Genomic DNA, 17,763 nt, shown 5'->3' with positions numbered 1-17,763 from the left:
TTTTGAACTTTCGGGGAACCCTTTTTCACAGCTCAGAAATGAAACCCTGTGGAGGATTGTGGGAGAATGTTCCAGATGGGGATCACAGGATTGGCTCAACCGTTTTTTGTTGGTTAGAATTCAGCACCTCAGAATCCTCTTCAATATCTTTAAAAAGTCTGGGGTGGACTCAATAAATCATGTAGGCAGTGAGTGTGCCCTTTCACTTTGTTCTTATAGAGAGCTCCTGCACAGGTATCTCCTTATTAACGTTTAGGGATCTTCCTGTCTGTTTCACTTGAGACTGATCACACGGGCACACACTTGTCCTGAGAAGCCTCTCTCAGCAGCCATTCGCCTCCCAACAGAGAGAAGGGACAGAAAGCAGTTTAAAAAACGAGAGTTACTTGAATAACAATCACAACAGAATGGAATGCCTCTCTCATGTGACTCACAGTCAGGCAATCACAGGAGAACTACTGCCAAAGGAGAAAACCTCATGTTAAAAATACACAGCAGTTCAACATAAGCAAACATCCCCATTTCTGGAAATTAAACCATTATCCTTAACACGACGCACTTCCATTGCTGGACTCGGTTGAAAATGGCTTCTCCATGTGAACCAGGAAGTGACCTTGCCAGGCAACAGAATGACTGGGTGGCATGGACACCATTAGGCAGTTGAATGTACAAGTTTACATGTTTACTCCATCTGTTTCCCTCCTTCCCACCCCCACTTTGCGCAGCCCCGGGCTCTGGCAACCCACACTAAGCCACTCAGTTGTAGTTCAACAACTTGTGCATACTTTAGCTGCTTCTGCCTCCAAGGGTAGCCATTAGTATCTCCCAACAGAGAAGGGGCTGATAAGCTTCTATGGAACCCTAACCTCCCACCCACCTCACCAGCCTTCCTTAAAAAAACTCACTGTCCTTCCCACTGCCTTCCAGGAGAATCTTCCAACAACAGTGGTGGGTTGTGCGACAAGGGAGAAGGAGAGAGGGAGGACAATAAAAAAAGCAATGCACACGGTAGTTGGGCCAAAATCAGACATGGACATCTGGACCACCCAGGCCCTGCTTAACAAATGTAGCATCAGTCATGCCTCCCGAGTGGGAAGAATCAATTCCATGTTGTTGCCTGCAGATCTAACATTAACTCGCCCATCCGATGTCTTGGTAAGATAATTCACCCTTCTCCGCCCAAGGTTGCATCGAGCCTTTTCCCCGAAAATTGATATTCTCCACCTGTCAAGGCTGTATTTATGATGAGGATAAAAATAATAATGTCTTCCTGCAGGGGAATAATGAGACGTGGAGCATTCAGAAAACCGGGCAGAGAAGTGTGATTTTGGAACAGTGGAGGGCACTCCCTCATTCACTGGAATACCAGGAGTTGTAGTCCACTTTGCTGAGGTAAGCAACGGTGTTTTGTCTGAACCCAGAGCGTTCCAGCTTCTCATTGTAGAGCCAATGTTGAGTAGTGGTTCGATCTATCAGATTAAGAGCTGAGGAAACTCTACCTGAGCTCTCCATTCAGCTTCAGTGCCCTTGGGCTAGTTATTATTTCTTAACCTAAGCTGCCTCACAGGGTTGTTGTGAAGAAAGCATTGGGGAGAGAACCATGTAATCCGCCTTGAGCTCCTATGGGGAAAGGGGGACATATATTAATTGAGGGGATGTGACAGGAAAGTTTTAAGACAGATTCGGTTATGAGTCACACTGAAACAAACAAGTGGCTCTTGAAAACAGTAAATTCCACTGAATAACCAGGGTTGGAGAGAAATGAATGCAAGCCTACCTAATTTACTTCACGCATGAACCAAACGCAAACCAAAACACAGCTACCTGTCCGAATTTGTGCTTCTCTAAATTTTGCCGTTTTTCTCCAGCCAAAAATATGCATTTAAAAACCCCATTTTAGGGGAAAGTGTGCACAAAAATACATACTGTGTGTGTGTGTGTGTGTGTGTGTGTGTGTGTGTGTGTGTGAAAATTTGCAACATGCAGTATATTAGATGAAAATGTATGCCAGGAGAAATATACACAAAAAGTACAAATTTGCATGTGGACTTTTTAAAGGAAATTCATATACTGATGCAGTAATGGGGTGGGGTGGAGAGCTGAAATAAAAAATGAAAAAACTGAAAGAACCCAAAATTGACAGGTCTGTCCACCCCTAGAAAGAAAAAGACTTGGCAGCAGCTGAGTTAGCTGACCGTGGTCCTTTTATTCTAGTGGGCAAACCTTGGGCTTCACAGTGAAAACAATCTCTCTCTTTCTCTTTGTCCCGTTGAGAGTTGCTCGAGGCCCCTATTAATGTGGTCCCCCACTGCTTTTGGCTCAGGCCCATCTCTGTAGGCCAGTTCAGCAAAGGAAGGGGGTTGAAAAGAGATCTGGGGAGGAGAAAGCTCAGAAGGCCTGCCAGGGGGAAGAAGGAGAACAGAGGCTTCTCTTCTGCCTTCGGGGGCTGCTACCCGTGTGGGTGTTTTGTGTGCGAGTGTTTGAGAGTGCACTTGGATGCCAGCACATGCATCTCACTGCAGGGAGGCGATCATAGGCATAATGAGAGAGGCGGGCATTGCAAACAGCCGAATGAGAAAGAAAGGGCATCTGTGGGCACGGCCAGCGCCATTGAAGATTGGAACGCTATCCGATACAGCAAGGGTTGCCATTTGTTGAAACAGTGAGGGGAATGGATAGGGCATCATATTATAGGACCATACAAGGGACGCGGGTGGCGCTATGGGTTAAACCACAGAGCCTAGGACTTGCCGATCACAAGGTTGGTGGTTTGAATCCCCGCGACGGGGTGAGCTCCCGTTGCTCAGTCCCTGCTCCTGCCAACCTAGCAGTTTGAAAGCACCCCTAAGTGCAAGTAGATAAATAGGTACCGCTCCAGCGGGAAGGTACACGGCGTTTCCGTGCGCTGCTCTGGTTCGCCAGAAGCGGCTTAGTCATGCTGGCCACATGACCCGGAAGCCGTACGCCAGCTCCCTCGAACAATAAAGCGAGATGAGCGCCACAATCCCAGAGTCGGCCACGACTGGACCTAATGGTTGGGGGTCCCTTTACCTTTACAATGGATCACGAGTTCAGGTTGCAACCTTTTCATGGATAATTATGGAACTGGAGAGCAGGAAACTGGTAAACTGGCCACATTCACACCATACTTTTAAAGCACTTTGAACAGTCATGGCTCCCACCAAAGGATTCTGGAAGCTGAGGTTTACAGAGAGTGCCAAAAGTTTTTAGGAGATCCCTATTCCCCGCACAAAGCTACAATTCCTGGAGTTCCCTGCGAAGAGGCATTGATTATTAAGTCACTCTGGGAATTGCAGCTCAGTGAGGGGAACAGGGGCCTCCTAGGGACTCACAGCAGACTTACCAAACTACAGCTCCCAGAATTCTTTTGGCAGAAGTCATGAATGTTTAAAGTGGTATCATAGGGTTTTAAATGTATGGTGTAAATGTGGCCTTGGTCTCCTACAAAGCAATTATCCTACTTAGCAATAGCAGTCTTCTCGGGGACCAGAAAACAAAATTAAAACCTTATGCACTATCACCACAAAGCAACTTACCTTTCTTGGGCATTTTAAGCACATTCACAGTGTGTATCATTCAATGAGTGTACAGTCTATGTGTCTGTTTTCACAAATAGTGGAGCTGTAGAAATAAACACAAACACTTGCACATGTGTAGAGACAGCTTGTACCTGTGTTTAGTGCAACACGTGAACGAACCTTTACGGTTGTGCTTCGATGTCTGACGAATTCCCTCTCCCTTCTTTTTGTTGTTGTTAAAAGCTATTAGCCATGGCAGTTGATAGAGCTGGCTCAGTTGGTAGAGCAAGAGACCCTTAATCTCAAGTGCTGTGGGTTCGAGCCCCACATTGGCCCAAAGAGTCCTGCATTGCAGGGGTTGGACTAGATGACCCTTGCGGTCCCTTCCAACTCTATAATACTTGTATGATACTTGTATGATACTTCCAGCTCTGAGCAGTATATGTCCATTGCAAGCGACACACAAGTTGTACTTGTGTCCTGCTTCTGTCTGATCCACAGGGCCCTTATGTTTTTGAAACTGGAGACTGCACAACTTTGCCTTCAGGGAGAATATGGACAAACTTCACCCACAGCTATCTCCATGTACTTGGACAAAACTCCTGAAACGCAAGCAGACCATAATAATGATGAATGAGTTGGGGATATCCTATTTCAAGAGTAGAGAACCAGATGGTATTGGACTCCAGTTCCCATCAGTCCCTGCCAGCATGGCCAATGGTCAAGGCTGATGGAAGTTGTAGTCTAAAAACATCTTGGGGGGCAGAGTTTCTCCCATTCCTTCCCTAACCAGATCTGTTTCACCTGCTTTAACCTGCAATCCTCTATCCACGTACTCAAGCATAAGCCCTACTTAATGAAACTTACTTCTGAACAGACATGTCCAGGATTGCACTGTGTCAGGGAACGGACATCGGAGCGAGAGGCGAAGGGAAGGCTCTCAGATGATGCTGGCGAAGGACCCGGCAGCCAGGGGAGAAACAGCTCAGTAGAGGGGGAAGCCAATCGGCGCAACACCAGGGATAAAGGGGGGCCGACGGGGGAATTGGAGAGAGGGCTCAGGGACTCTTCACTGGACATCAGTGAGGAGAGCCCAGGTCCTCCGCTACCCACGCCTTCCCTGCGCAGAAGACTCCCGCGCAGTGAGAGGAGGAGGAGACTGGGTGTCAAACAACTTTTATGTTGGAAGAGGTTCAAGAAACGCCCACTGACGGATTCTGCCAGTGACTGAGGCAGCCACCATGAGAAGGGGCTGCGCAGTCAGAAAGTTTTAACAAGGGAAATTAACCGAGAAAGGCACTAGCTTACGCACGAGTAACTCATACCCACTACACACTGTGAATTAGGTTACAAATGGAGAATCAGCTTTTGCTGTTTGCTGCCACGGCCTATTGTTATGTCTATCAGGAAGGGGACCTGTGTGTTCCTAAACAAGGTGGGAAGAGACGTCCCTTCGTCCCAAGCGTCTGTTCAATTATAGAGATGACCTTTGAAAGCCCCGAGCAGCCAAGCTGAACGGAAGAGGATGTGAAAGGTTTGGGATTCTGTTTATACAAATGATCACATTTCAGATCCCACTGGTGGCATGAACCAGGAGGAGGAGGGAAACAGATGATTCAAGAGGGGACTGAGAGGAGATGCGATAGCCACCTTCAAATGTCTGACGGGCTGCCCCGTGGAAGATGGAGCAAGATGTTTTCTCCTTCTCTGGGAGGCAGGACTTGACCCAATGGCTTCAAGTTACAAGGAAGGAGATTCCTAAACTGAACATCCTCTTAGTTCAGTAGTGCCTGCACTGACTGGTAGGGGCTGTCCAGGATTTCAGGCAGGGGAAATTCTCACCAAGCTGAAAAACAACAGCATGGCAATAGATCCAGGACCACAGAAAGATTTGGATTTTTAATATATTTGGATCTGTTTAAACAGCTGCTTTATGGTTAAACACAGCCAAGGAGCAAACACGGAGAGTTATTTTACTGTTTCATTATTGATGGCTAGATTGCCTATGAATTCCTTTCTTTAGGCAGACTGGCAATGGCAGTGCCTGGGACCACAGCTCAGCCCAGGCTCTTTCTGGCTAGCTGCACTGCTAAAAAAACCCAAACGTATTTCGCTGGAACGGTATGTCTGCATGATGCCGGCTCGAGCTGGGAAGGAGCAATGGAGTCGACTGATGGTCATCATTTGCAAAACATCCATCAAACTATTAAAAGGGAGCCAAGAAGGTTCCCTTTGTCCATGACACTGCCTTTCTTTGTCCTGCGCCACAGTCCAGAAACAAGGCTGAAGCCCTCCCTCTGAGACTTGTCACCATCCTTTGGTGATATATAATTCTCTGTGAAGCAGCAATTATTAAGTCAACCTGCCAATGCTGTGTGTGTTAAGTATAATTGTTTCCTTGACACTGAAATGGGGAATGACTAAATGACTAAACAATTATTGTTGTTTTCTGCTAGCTAAAATGTGAGTGTTTAACCTTAGATCAGGTGACAAAGGTATTTGGTTGCAAACTGCCATCTTGGAAGAGTAGTGGCTAAGTCTTTGTTCTCAGGCTCTGTGAGAATAAGATGTGATAATGAAGTTCACTCAGGAGCACACAGCCTCAGAAAAATGGAGGATGCAAGGATCTTTGATTCTAGGTTTGTTTGGAATGATAGAATCATAGAATTACCTTTTATTTCTAAGAAGATGAACCTGTGCTGGACTGGCACAAGATATTGTATGGAATTATATGGATGCATCTATCTTTGACGTTTTTGTCCCGTTTTGAAGAAAGTTCTGCAAGTAAATCTTTGAATTCAACTTAAGGGCCTTCACAGTGTTTTATTTCCAAAAGGAGTCAGTTTTTATGCATACAGTCGCTTCAAGCTGCACAATATTAATATCTGCAATAGTTTGGAATAAGATTTTGGAGTAGTTGGGGACAGTAGTGGTTAAGTATCACCAAATCTGCACAATTAGATCCAGCACACACAGAAAGAGGGAAATCCAAAATGGGGCAGGCTAATATTTATTATTTGAGAGTCCAGATAAGGGTGCATTTCGAGCAAAGGGATCTCTTCTTCAGGTGAATAAATAAATCCTATACTCTTATTAATTCTGGTGCTGGATGAGACTCTTGAGAGTCCCATGGACTGCAAGAAGATCAAACCTAACTATTCTCAAGGAAATCAGCCCTGAGTGCTCACTGGAAGCTGAGGCTCCAATACTTTGGCCACCTCATGAGAAGAGAAGACTCCCTTGAGAAGACCCTGATGTTGGGAAAGATGGAGGGCACAAGGAGAAGGGGACGATGGAGGACGAGATGGTTGGATAGTGTTCTCGAAGCTACTAACATGAGTTTGACCAAACTGCGGGAGGCAGTGGAAGATAGGAGTGCCTGCTGTGCTCTGGTCCATGGGGTCACGAAGAGTCGGACACGACTAAATGACTAAAGAATGTTATGTACCGAAGTTCTCACCCTGGGCCAGCAGGGGGATACTGTAGATAGTTATGCAAATGAAGGATCGAAAAGTGACGTTCAGTGATTGGATAGTTTTGTATGCAAATGAAGGATCGAAAAGTGACATTCAGTGATTGGATAGTTTTAGAAAATGGCAACAGTTGCATTGTTCTGGAGCTCTATATAAGCAGGCTGACTGAGCTCCTCAGCCAGTTCTGTTCTGGCATCTGAATAAAGAAGAGCTGTTTAAAGAATCGCTGTGTCGTCTGACATGTTCGCCCACAACTTAACAAAGAACAACAACATACAGTGAAATCTAATAAAAAGAAACATGCAGTTCTCAGTCACAGCCAGTGTTTTACCTGCTGGATTGTCTGCCTCTCGTGCAGAAAGGCACAGCTGTTCAGCTGAAGTGAGGTGAAGTAGCATCTCTGGGTGCCATTTTTGTTTATGCATCTAAAATATTTTTTATACCCCTTTACTTTAAAAGGTGGCTAATACCACTATCCAAACAATAGCAACATTAAAAAGCCAATTACAAAGCTAACAGGGCAATCTTATGCATAGCTGCTCAGAAATAAATTGAGTTCAGTGGAGCTTATTCTCAAGTAAATGGATATTAGGATTGAAATCTAAACAGCACAAAGCAGCAAGCTAAAGCCTATTTTATAAAAATAGCAGCGGGGTGGGGTGGGGGGAAAGGCAATAACATCAATTAACACCATGTGTCAACAACCTTAAGCAATGTTGACCAGTCTATCAAAGCAAGATGTAGTCAGCAGTGCTGGCTGGTACCCATTAGGCTGGAACACTGGGAGGCAGACAGCAGGTGGCGCCAGAGCCAACAATAGGTGGAATCAACTCATTCTAGCTCCCCACCCCAACCTTCCTCCCTGCCGAATTCTACAAAGTGAAAAGGTGGTCACTCTAGTCAACCAGCCTGCAGTGGTTCTTGACCACAGACCTTGCTGAAGATCTTCTCCTTAAATGATTTCATAAGGGAGCGAGCAAGGCGAACTACCCTCAGAGACTTTGTGTGGTTAATGAATACGTCTCCCTCCTTGATCACAGACAGATAGACCCTGGAACACCTCAAAGGGCCTCCAGTGGTGATCTTCTATGTGGGTCAGTTTTGCAGTGGTCAAGCTGCAGTGTAAGAAGCGCTAACTAAGTGATTTGTCTGAATCCATTTCCATGAACTCTAGGGCAAAATCCTTTGCTAAACTGTGGGAAAGCACTTGCGAGAGAGATGTATTACTTGGAGCTATTTTCCCTGTCCCACTCCCGCCCCCCCAAGCAGGAAACAGAGGTGGTCTTGGACGTACCTCTGGAATAAACCAACTCGTGATTGTTATTCTTCTCTATGGACGGGGAGTGGGGAGCCGAAAGCAAAGACAAATGAAATTGCTGCCGACCTCAAAAATCCAGCCCAATGCATGAATTGAAATCAGAACTGCTCTTTGGAGTCTTGTAAGGAACTAGGCTTTCTCAAAAAATAAAAATAAAAATCATTTCTAATTGCAGTTCTTTAAAAAGTATTTTTTTGAAGCACTTCAACTGAAAGCACTTTAGCTGAGTGTTCAGATGGGAACAGTGGAAAGCATTAAAAGAAGAACCAACAGCCCCCTTTCATCATTGGCCAAGAAGGGGACTGCATCATCCAGGCAGTTTCCCATTACACTTAGCATATATGTTTAGGCTAAATCCAGATGGCATCCCCTCCCACAAGCTGATTTAGCACAGCAATGCTAAACTGGAAATATGGGATAGGGGGAAAATATCTCATATAAGGCTTCTCTTTCTCTCTTTCCTGTATAATGTTTTTGAACAGCACACGATTCAAAAAGAGGAGGGAAAAGCCTCATTAGCTTTCGATGGCTGAATTGGAGCAAACAGCAATCCGGGGGAAACCCAAATTGCCATTTGTTCCGATTCAGCGGTAAAGAGCAGGTTTTCCTGGGGAAAGCGCTAGGACAAAAAAACAAACAAAAGGGAAAGAAAGGTAGTCCAATACGGAGCTTAAAGCGGAGGGCAAAAGGGAGGTGGGAATGAGCTTGGCGTCTGCAGGAGCCCCCACCACCGCAAAGCACAGCAATCCGTTGGGTATTTCTTTATTTATTAAATTTGCACTGAAGGCATGTACAGCTACAGCCTTTGGCAATTCAGTTAGAGCTTTAATGCATGCAAAATAACCACAGCAAGATAACTGATGAGAACACAATCAGCGGCTACGAGTCAAACCTCTGGCATCAGGGGCAGCGTGTCTTTGAATACCAGTTGCTGCATAACAGGAGTGGGAGAGGGCTATCGCAGCTGTGTTCTGCTTGTGGGCTCCCCCTAGGCATTAGGGATTGACACCATGAGAAGCAGAGCTGTCAACTGTCCCTTATTTGGTGGGAAAGTCCCTTATCCCAGCGCCGTATCCCGCTGCTGTCCCTTATTGATGATGTCCCTTAAATTTCCCGGGTTTCAAAGGAATCCCTGCCGGCCAGGGAGGAGGGAGGCTCCAACTGTGTTGCTTGGCTGCGTTGCTCACCCAATAAGGAGTCTAAGAACGACTGGGGGGTGGAGCTTGCATGCCTTGTGCCAATCAAATCGGCCGCGTTGCCTGGGGACTCGCCTTTGCTCAGCGCTTCCCAGCAGAGAGGTGACGGTGGTTTGCCGGGTTGCTGTGCTGTGGGAACCACCGCTTGACGCTTCGTTTGGCTGCTGGCTGGGCTTTCTGCCTTTGGCTCAGAGGGGCTCAGAAGTCGAACATACCTGTACTCTGAAAATCCCTTATTTTGGTTGCTGATCCCTTATTTTCAAATCTGTAAGTTGACAGCTATGATGAGAAGAGAGGGCTGGCCTACATGGCCCCTTTGGCCTGATCCTGCTTAATATACCAGGGGTTGGACTAGACAACCCTCAGGGACACCCACCCAACTCTACAATTCTGAGATTCTAAGCACAACTAGACCTTGAATGTAACCCCAAAGAGTGGTTTTGTCCGAACTCAAAATCTGTTGGACATAACGCAGATTACTTCATTCAGTATGTTAATTTAGTAAAGACTTAGGGTACAAAGCTCAAAGCTGAACAGGCTTGCCGAGAATAACCCACGGCAGCTTGATGTTGTCAACATATCTGCAGCAAAAGTAACAGCCTCTCTGGGGCTTGCGCATAAACAGTGTGCTAGATCCCGCAGGCTGATGATGTGAGGCCAGCGGCATCTCCCAGAAGTTCTGAGCACCTCGCGAGATGTTTGTCCAGCGTGAGCATGGCGCTTAGCCCAAATCTGGACTGACATCTCCTCTGCCTCTCCAGCGCCTTGCTCCCGGCACCAGACCACAAATATCTTTCCCCCTCTCAGTTGCAGTGGAAGACGCTTCAGTTTTCGAGCTTGGAGAGATGTGGTGAGCTAAGGGCAGGAAGGATCTGTCATTCAGAATAAAAGCAAGGCTAGAGTTTCCAAATCTATTTTAATTTCAAATTACTTTTCTTAATATTGATTGGGGGGGACAGAAGAAACCCCACTCTCTCTCTCTCTGCTTGTTGCTTCCAAACCAGGAACGTGCAGTTGAGATTTTTTCCTTGCACAAAATGTACAGTTTTAGTCCTTTCACTAAGCTTGCTTCCTCTCGCTTCCCAGTAAGATGCATGGAATTAATGCCCATGCCAGGTGAAAGCAGCACTTTTCAAACAAACTGGGCAGCTTTCATGATGCTCAGCAAAACCTGCAGCGTGTTTTTAAGCACAAGAAAGAGGCGAAGAGAAGAAGAGGAAAATTCGCTCTCTTTTACGTGCTAAGTCAATGCTGCAATTATCCCTGGAGATGCACATGAGTGATGAACTTCAACGGCTAGGAGGCCTTTTTCTTGCAATTATAAAGTGTGCCAGCTTTGGGGAGGGGAGAGCGAGCGAGCAGTTAACCTTTCCTTTGTGTGGTTTCGTTCCCCCTCATTGCATTTACATTGGCCTTGAAGAGCTGGGACATTTTGCAGATGGCTTAGGGTCTATAAATTCTTATTGAAACCAGGACAAGCCAAGTATAACAGGTAGCCATCCAGACTTGTCTAAGACGGGATAAACTCCAGCTAAGCATGTAAATAATATTTCAGGTCCTTTTCAGCATGTAAACACAATGCGTTGAGCCAGGTCTCCTTCAAGCCCTATTCGCTTTCCCCCTATTGTTATTCTGTAATGGCCTCGCTCACAAATCACAGTAAACCGTAGTTAATGGCTTGCCGTGAACACATTGATCTGGCTGTTTTGCTCCTCCCCGCTAGCACGAGGGAGAAATAACCATGATCCCTGGCTTAGTGTTATGTCTGAACTGGGAATCGTGGTTTGCTTCACTCCAAACAAAGTGCAACCTGTAGCCAAAGTTTGTTCTTGGCTTACAGATCATAGTTTGAGTGAAGTAATCCCTGGTTTGGACACAAGGTTAAGCCAGGGATCACGGTTTGTTTCTCCAGTGCGCTAGCAGGGAGGAGCAACTTGGCTCAGATCAGCATGGAAAGCTATTAACTATGGCTTACCGCGATGTGGATTAATGCACAGAATCATAGAATTGGAAGGGACTTGAGGGTCATCTAGTCCAACCCCCAAACCTCCAAGGAAGGAGAGTCCATGAACTAGGGTGGGTTGCTTGAATATTATTTTTTTTATTATTGTAACAAGACAATGAAGAGGAAGCTCTGACTTAAGAAATTAAGAGATTGGTCCACTGGACATTCCCCCTCTGCAGACATTATGCATAAGAGCAGCCCCCATTCATTTCAATAGGATTTGTATGTGGCAGTTTCTTGATCTATTCTACAGAATAACAAACCCAAGATTAGTTTGCTGCTCCGAAATCACAGGTTTGAGGCAAGAAACAGAGTAACTGGGGCATGTGTATCTAACTAAGATGCAATGCAGTGCTTAAATTGTTGGACTAAAGGTAAAGAGCCCCTGACCATTAGGTCCAGTTGTGACCGACTCTGGGGTTGCGGCGCTCATCTCACATTATTGGCCGAGGGAGCCGGCGTACAGCTTCTGGGTCATGTGTTCAGCATGACTAAGCCGCTTCTGGCGAACCAGAGCAGCGCACGGAAACGCCATTTACCTTCCCGCCAGAGTGGTACCTATTTATCTACTTGCACTTTGACGTTGGGTGCGCTTTAAAAGTATGGTGTGGATCCGTCCCTAAATCTTATGTTCCTACATTGACATGGGGGGGGGGGAGAGAGAAGTGGTATAGTCTGAAACTTTCTGTGATATCCATAGCTGTCAACGTTCCCCTTTTTAAAAGGGAAATTCCCTTATTCTGAATAGGATTCCTCGCAAGAAAAGGGAAAAGTTGACAGCTATGGTGATATCTGTAGGGTCAGAAACGCAATCGTCCAAATTTGGGGACTTCCACCCACACCCACAATAGGGAGCCAACAATTTCACAGGCCTGCGCTGCTACAGCTGCTTGGGTCAGGCAGGTGCCAGATGAAACCCTCCATGCATCTGGAATAGGTTGGACCAGAAGTACAGGAGAAACAGAGAAGTGCAGTCCTCTAAATTAGAGCCGCTTGGACGTAGCCTGAAAGGCAGTCAATCTGCTGCGATTGTGGATTCGGTGACAATCAGCAAGGAGGGAATGGCAAATCGCTGGTGTCCTGGCATGTTTCCAGATGGGAAAGCTATATTCTCCTCAGTTAAATCCCTTCTCCAGTTTTAATTGGATATGGCGTTCTTCTCACCCGTCGGTCTGTTGTGTTATCAGGACAGCTGGCATCCCTCAGTCAGACATATCAGCATTAAATGGCGGGTCGGGGTTTTGGGGGAGAGAGAAGAGATGTTTTCCTCCTCATAAAATTCCCATATAGCTTTCTGTTATGTTTGCAGAGTCCTCTGGGGGTATCCCATGCGATGAAAGGACCCATGCAAATTAATTACCTTTTAGGCGTGTGTGTGTTAAGTTTTTGGCTCCACGTAATACAAAGCACACAGGCTGCCTTGCATGTGACTGCAACCATTTCCAAACACCTGCGGTTTTTAAACCACTTTGATTTTTGTCTTTAAGAATAATATAAATAATGGGAAAGGGGAGGGGTGGGATGGTAGCAAGGAAATCTGACGACTGTGAGGCCCAATTAATGGAGGCTCACGGATCATATTGGAAGCATTGTATGGGAAGGATCAGGCGCAGAACTTGAAAGTTAAGATTGTTGTTATTATAAAACCATTTACTCTGTAATTTTTCAAGTTGATGTGCTTATTTTCTGCTGCATGGATCCCATTAAAGCCTGGGAACACTCCAAGAGGAGAATGCTGTGCTTTCTTCTGAAAGAGACTCCATTTTCTAGTTTTACTTTGAACGGGTATTTTGAGGGGGACAGGAAAAAGCAGCTAAAAACCCCAAATTTAGTTGCTTAGGACTGCAGGAGCATTTCAGCACAAGGTATTTACTGTTATGTACCGGTGGCGGAACTGATAGGGTAGGAGGCAGGGAGGCAAACAGTAGGTGGCGCCAGAGATATTGGCAGGCAGAGCCAAATAATTCTATTTTTGTCGCCATCCTCCTGCCTGCAGAGGTCTACAAGGGCTTTACTGAGATGGAGGAGGAAGCTGACAGGCAGATCCACCTACAACTGAGACCTGCAATCCACTCCAGCGACTTTGCTGCTAGTGAAGGTCTGTTGAGTGTGGTTCTCAAGCCACACTTGCAAAAATGCTGCAAAAATGTGGGGCTTTCAGGTATTTGCTGGGGTCCTCAGTGAGAAGATAGTGGTGGACAATGGTGGAAAGTTTACCCTGACAGACAGCTTATCCAACGCTAGCTGTTGTCCTCCAAAATTTGCAGCAGCAGGGGCTAGGTATTCTCCAGGGCAGGGCTGGGGGAGGTTTATCTACATACCCTTAGGGATAGCCTTCCAGGGTCTTTGTGCAAGCAGAGGACAGGGCCAAAGCAAACACACACAAACAAACAAACATATATAGAGGGGGCTACCCCCACCCTTAAAGAAGGACACTCCCCACTTTCGCACACATTTATATGCGCAGGCACTCCCCTCCCTGCGACAAGGCAACAGGAAGAACCATCGTGTTTGTTGTCGTTCAAACATCACAGGTCCATTGTGCAGCCAAGGAAAGAGTCCCACAATTCAGATCCAAAACGTTTTGCAAGCCACAGGTGGACCGTGCTCTAAATGTTCCCCAGTGCTGCTCTAAGGTGCACTCATGGTTCACTCCCAGAGCAATGGCGAGGTCCAACAGACCTCTGAGCGGATGCACAGAGCACTTCCCACAATCCCTTGCAATACCCAGGGATTCTTTGGCCAACAAGCAAGGGGTTCCTAGGTAGCGGGTGTGGAAAGCCTTCCCTGAAGCCCTGCTCTCGAATTTCTTTGCCTCTTGTGCCCTTTAGCCTCATCGGAGGGGGTGAGTCTGTGGCTGGGTGGTGGACCCGATCTGCGTCTTACTCCGGATGAAAACATGCTGTTGCTGTTTTCCTAGGAGCATGTGTCATAACTAAGGCTGCGCATGCATTATTGGCTGAAAGCACAGTGTGGTTCTCCACACCCACACCCCGAAAAACCCAAAACTGCATTTCCAGTCACATTGGCACCCTGCTGTACACATCGGTGCGCCTAGGTGTGCTTCCAAGTCACCTGCTGTCTGTCCACACCAGTGGCTTACATTTTCAAATCAGATTGAAACTGGTTTGTGGGGGAAATGTATCAAAATGCAGAATTATCAAGAAACTGTGGGGTAGATGAGGATTGTGGCTAACTGCTAGCTTTGTGGGTGAAAGAGAAGCTTTTAATGTTTGATGATTTACTGTGTTTGGTGTTTTCATTTGTTGGAAGTCTCCTAGAGTGGCTGGGGCAACGCAGTCAAATGGGAATAATAATAATAATAATAATAATAATAATAATAATAATAATAATAATAATGTGTGTACACTCCAAAACAGCAGTAGAAGTGCCCTAGATTTTGGGTACACAGTTTAAATAATGGGTTCGAAGATGTATAGTTTTACCTCAATAATCAATCTGACAAACTGGTTTAACAGAATTGACTTTGTTTCAGAGAATGAAAGACCCCTCATTTTGAGGGGTGCTAAATAATTTTCAGCATTCTTACCAAACTTTCTGTGGCAAGGAAGAGATTTTGCCGCATAGACAGCCCCCCTGAAATAAATATATCTACCTCACTAAGTTTCTGGGAGAGGAAAAGACCAAAAATACAGTTTTTTTCCTCTCCACACAGATTTCCAAGAAGTGCAAAATTATTTTCCACCAAGTGATCCTCAGCATGTTTACCTAGAAGTAAATCCTGCCAAGTCCCACAGGACCTACTTTCTAGTACGTTAGCTTAGGGTTGTAACCTTAAGGTGCTGAATAATTTTTTAATAGCAAATCCAGGATACCCAGTCAAGAGGCGGATAATCTTCAACAAAATGCTTCGTTTTATATAGCATGTCCAAATCGATTTTTCACATACAGATGTCTGCCTATTTTTCTGCTTCAAAAGCCCCATTAAACTCAGCCTGTAGCTTAGACAGCCGAATGAGTATTAAACTATCAAAGTCATTATATTTTGGCATCCGCCCCTCTTCTCTCCAGCAGAAAACGTCGGGTATGAATTATGACACTAGCTGTTTTCCTTTATTTGAACAGTGGAAAATTGCTCCACATTCAACCTTTCGTCAACATTTTGTTTCTTGCTCATTGCCAATATGAGATATAAATGAGGAAATGCATTTATTCTTCTTTCCCTAGAGATATTTTTCATTTCTTTTTTTATGATTAAAAAGCAGCGACACAGGGACCCATTTAGCGTCATGACTCTAGTCGGTGACAGTCAATCTATCAATCAAGCAAGCTATCTTTTAAACGAGGCTGTCTTGGCAGAGAGGAAAGAAAGGGAGAAAGCAAGCTCTGAATTTCTGTTCAGTTCGATTTGTCCATCAAAAGCGGCGTCAGGTGGTAATAGAGTGTTTTGGAGGCGGCCAAAACATCTCCCGTTCAAGCGTCAGCCTCGATTCAGCTCAGTGATAATATGCTGGCACACGAGGTCATGCGAGAGTTGCCTAGAATTGCCTACCCAACGCCAAGGTCAAAGCAGTCCAACTGGAAGTATGAAAACATATAATGCCCAAATGCCTCTGGAAAGCATTAGCTTCCCCCAATACTGTTCATATTTCCAGCCAGCCACCATGGTGGGGCTTACTAAGCTTCTCAGCATGTTTATTTGTTCGCCGTTGTTGCACAACAACGCCCGGTTTGAGATTTGTAAGAGGAGAAGCAGAGCCTGGGCTGGATCCTGCCCCAGTTGCAGTGGGCCCAAGCCGAGAACACTGTGCATATTTTGTTGGGAATATTTTGAATAAATTTAAGGAGATCTGCTGATGCTGAGTTTTCTGTTCCTGCCAGAGTTACAGGGCTGCTGTGTTGCACACCAGGTCCCGACGGAACAGCCGTCACCATTTTTGGAGCTGTTTTGGACTTCAACCCCTTAAAAGGGCAGCCAAAGTGATCAAGGAGACTGAGCAACCTCCCTATGAGAAAAGGTTACAGCATTTGGGGTTAAGCTGGTCAGAGCTGATGTTAAGATTTTGCTTCTTTCGATGGAAAAAACACTGCCCAGTTAAGCAAAAGTGTAATACATCTGTACCTTCCATGCTAGAACTCTAAGGGCTTTTTCGTAACGGCACATAAATTGGTTTGTGCTTACTGCAGATATATGATACAAACATAAAATCACAAAATGTTGGCTAGAAATGTGCGCATGATTTCTCCTTTGTGGTCTATACCACACTGCAGACATTAACCAGGAACAAAGCACAATGAGAGAGCCTAAGAAGTGAATCCTGTCATAACTTTCCTCGAGATTCCTGGATCTAGCTAGTGACAGAATTTAACTAATGCTTAGAGTGTTAAAAATGTGCTAGACCTGTGGGTATTTAAACTGTGTATTAGACACTGCTAATCATCTGGAATCAGCACGTGTCAACAGCTAATTAAGCCAGGACTAGCCTCCTGCATTAGGTGATAGCCTGGGGGTAATGAAACATTAAGACATCAAAGAATCAAAGGAACTGGGGGTGAGATACCAAATGAGTAGACCGCCCCTCCATCTACAGATAAAGAGCTTACAATAGAGAGGGTGCAGGCAATATAAGCAATGAAGGCTGGAAGCTTAGAGTAAGTTACACATACAGTAAAGCAGCAGGCTGAGAAATAGGAAATTGTTTTCAATATATGCACATTTGAAATTGTGATGACCATGATCCTAGATCACTGGAGACCGATGCATGGTTTAAATGCGACATAACATACATAATGTGTGCTTGCTCACGGGCAAACACATAAATGTGCATAATGTTTCTTATGTACAAAAGGTTTTAGGTTTGTTCATTCCAGTGATGCATCACTTTTTAAAAAAATACAGTACTTGTGGCCATAAATTTTGTGTTCTACCGTTGAAGATGCATGTTATTTTATAGAATTACACACACCCCAACTTAGTTGTTTCCCCCATGAAGTTTTTGTTGTGGGTTTGATTTCCTTCATTCCTCCCTCACCCACCCAAAACTAGTAATCTACATTAACTCATCTTGACTAGTGTGCATTTGTTAACGGAAAAATCCGAGGGCTCCCTTGGACAAAAACAAAGACACCAACCAGGATAACTTGGAGCAAAACAGCAGCCTGTAGGCTTGGCCTTTATTGAACTGTTGCAACAGGGTGTTCCCCTCACTTGCAGGAGAGAGGAAAGACAAAGAAAAAATGGTGTGCAAGGTCTTATAAAGACTTTTGAAAT

At 45.4% G+C, this 17,763-nt stretch overlaps 1 long non-coding RNA gene across 1 annotated transcript; it reads left to right on the top strand.

Moving 5' to 3' along the window:
* Window positions 1-639: 639 nt before the first annotated feature.
* Window positions 640-17,065, top strand: LOC309534439. Its single transcript, XR_014220726.1, has 3 exons — window positions 640-1,155; window positions 1,277-1,392; window positions 15,755-17,065. It is a non-coding gene; the product is annotated as an uncharacterized lncRNA (long non-coding RNA).
* The last annotated feature ends 698 nt before the right edge of the window (window positions 17,066-17,763 follow it).

This window comes from Podarcis vaucheri (assembly GCF_965113315.1).
Source record: "Podarcis vaucheri genome assembly, chromosome: 6".
Classification (NCBI taxonomy): Eukaryota; Metazoa; Chordata; class Lepidosauria; order Squamata; family Lacertidae; genus Podarcis; species Podarcis vaucheri.
The sequence above is the reverse complement of the archived record's forward strand: the minus strand, read 5'-3'. Positions and strand labels throughout refer to the sequence as shown.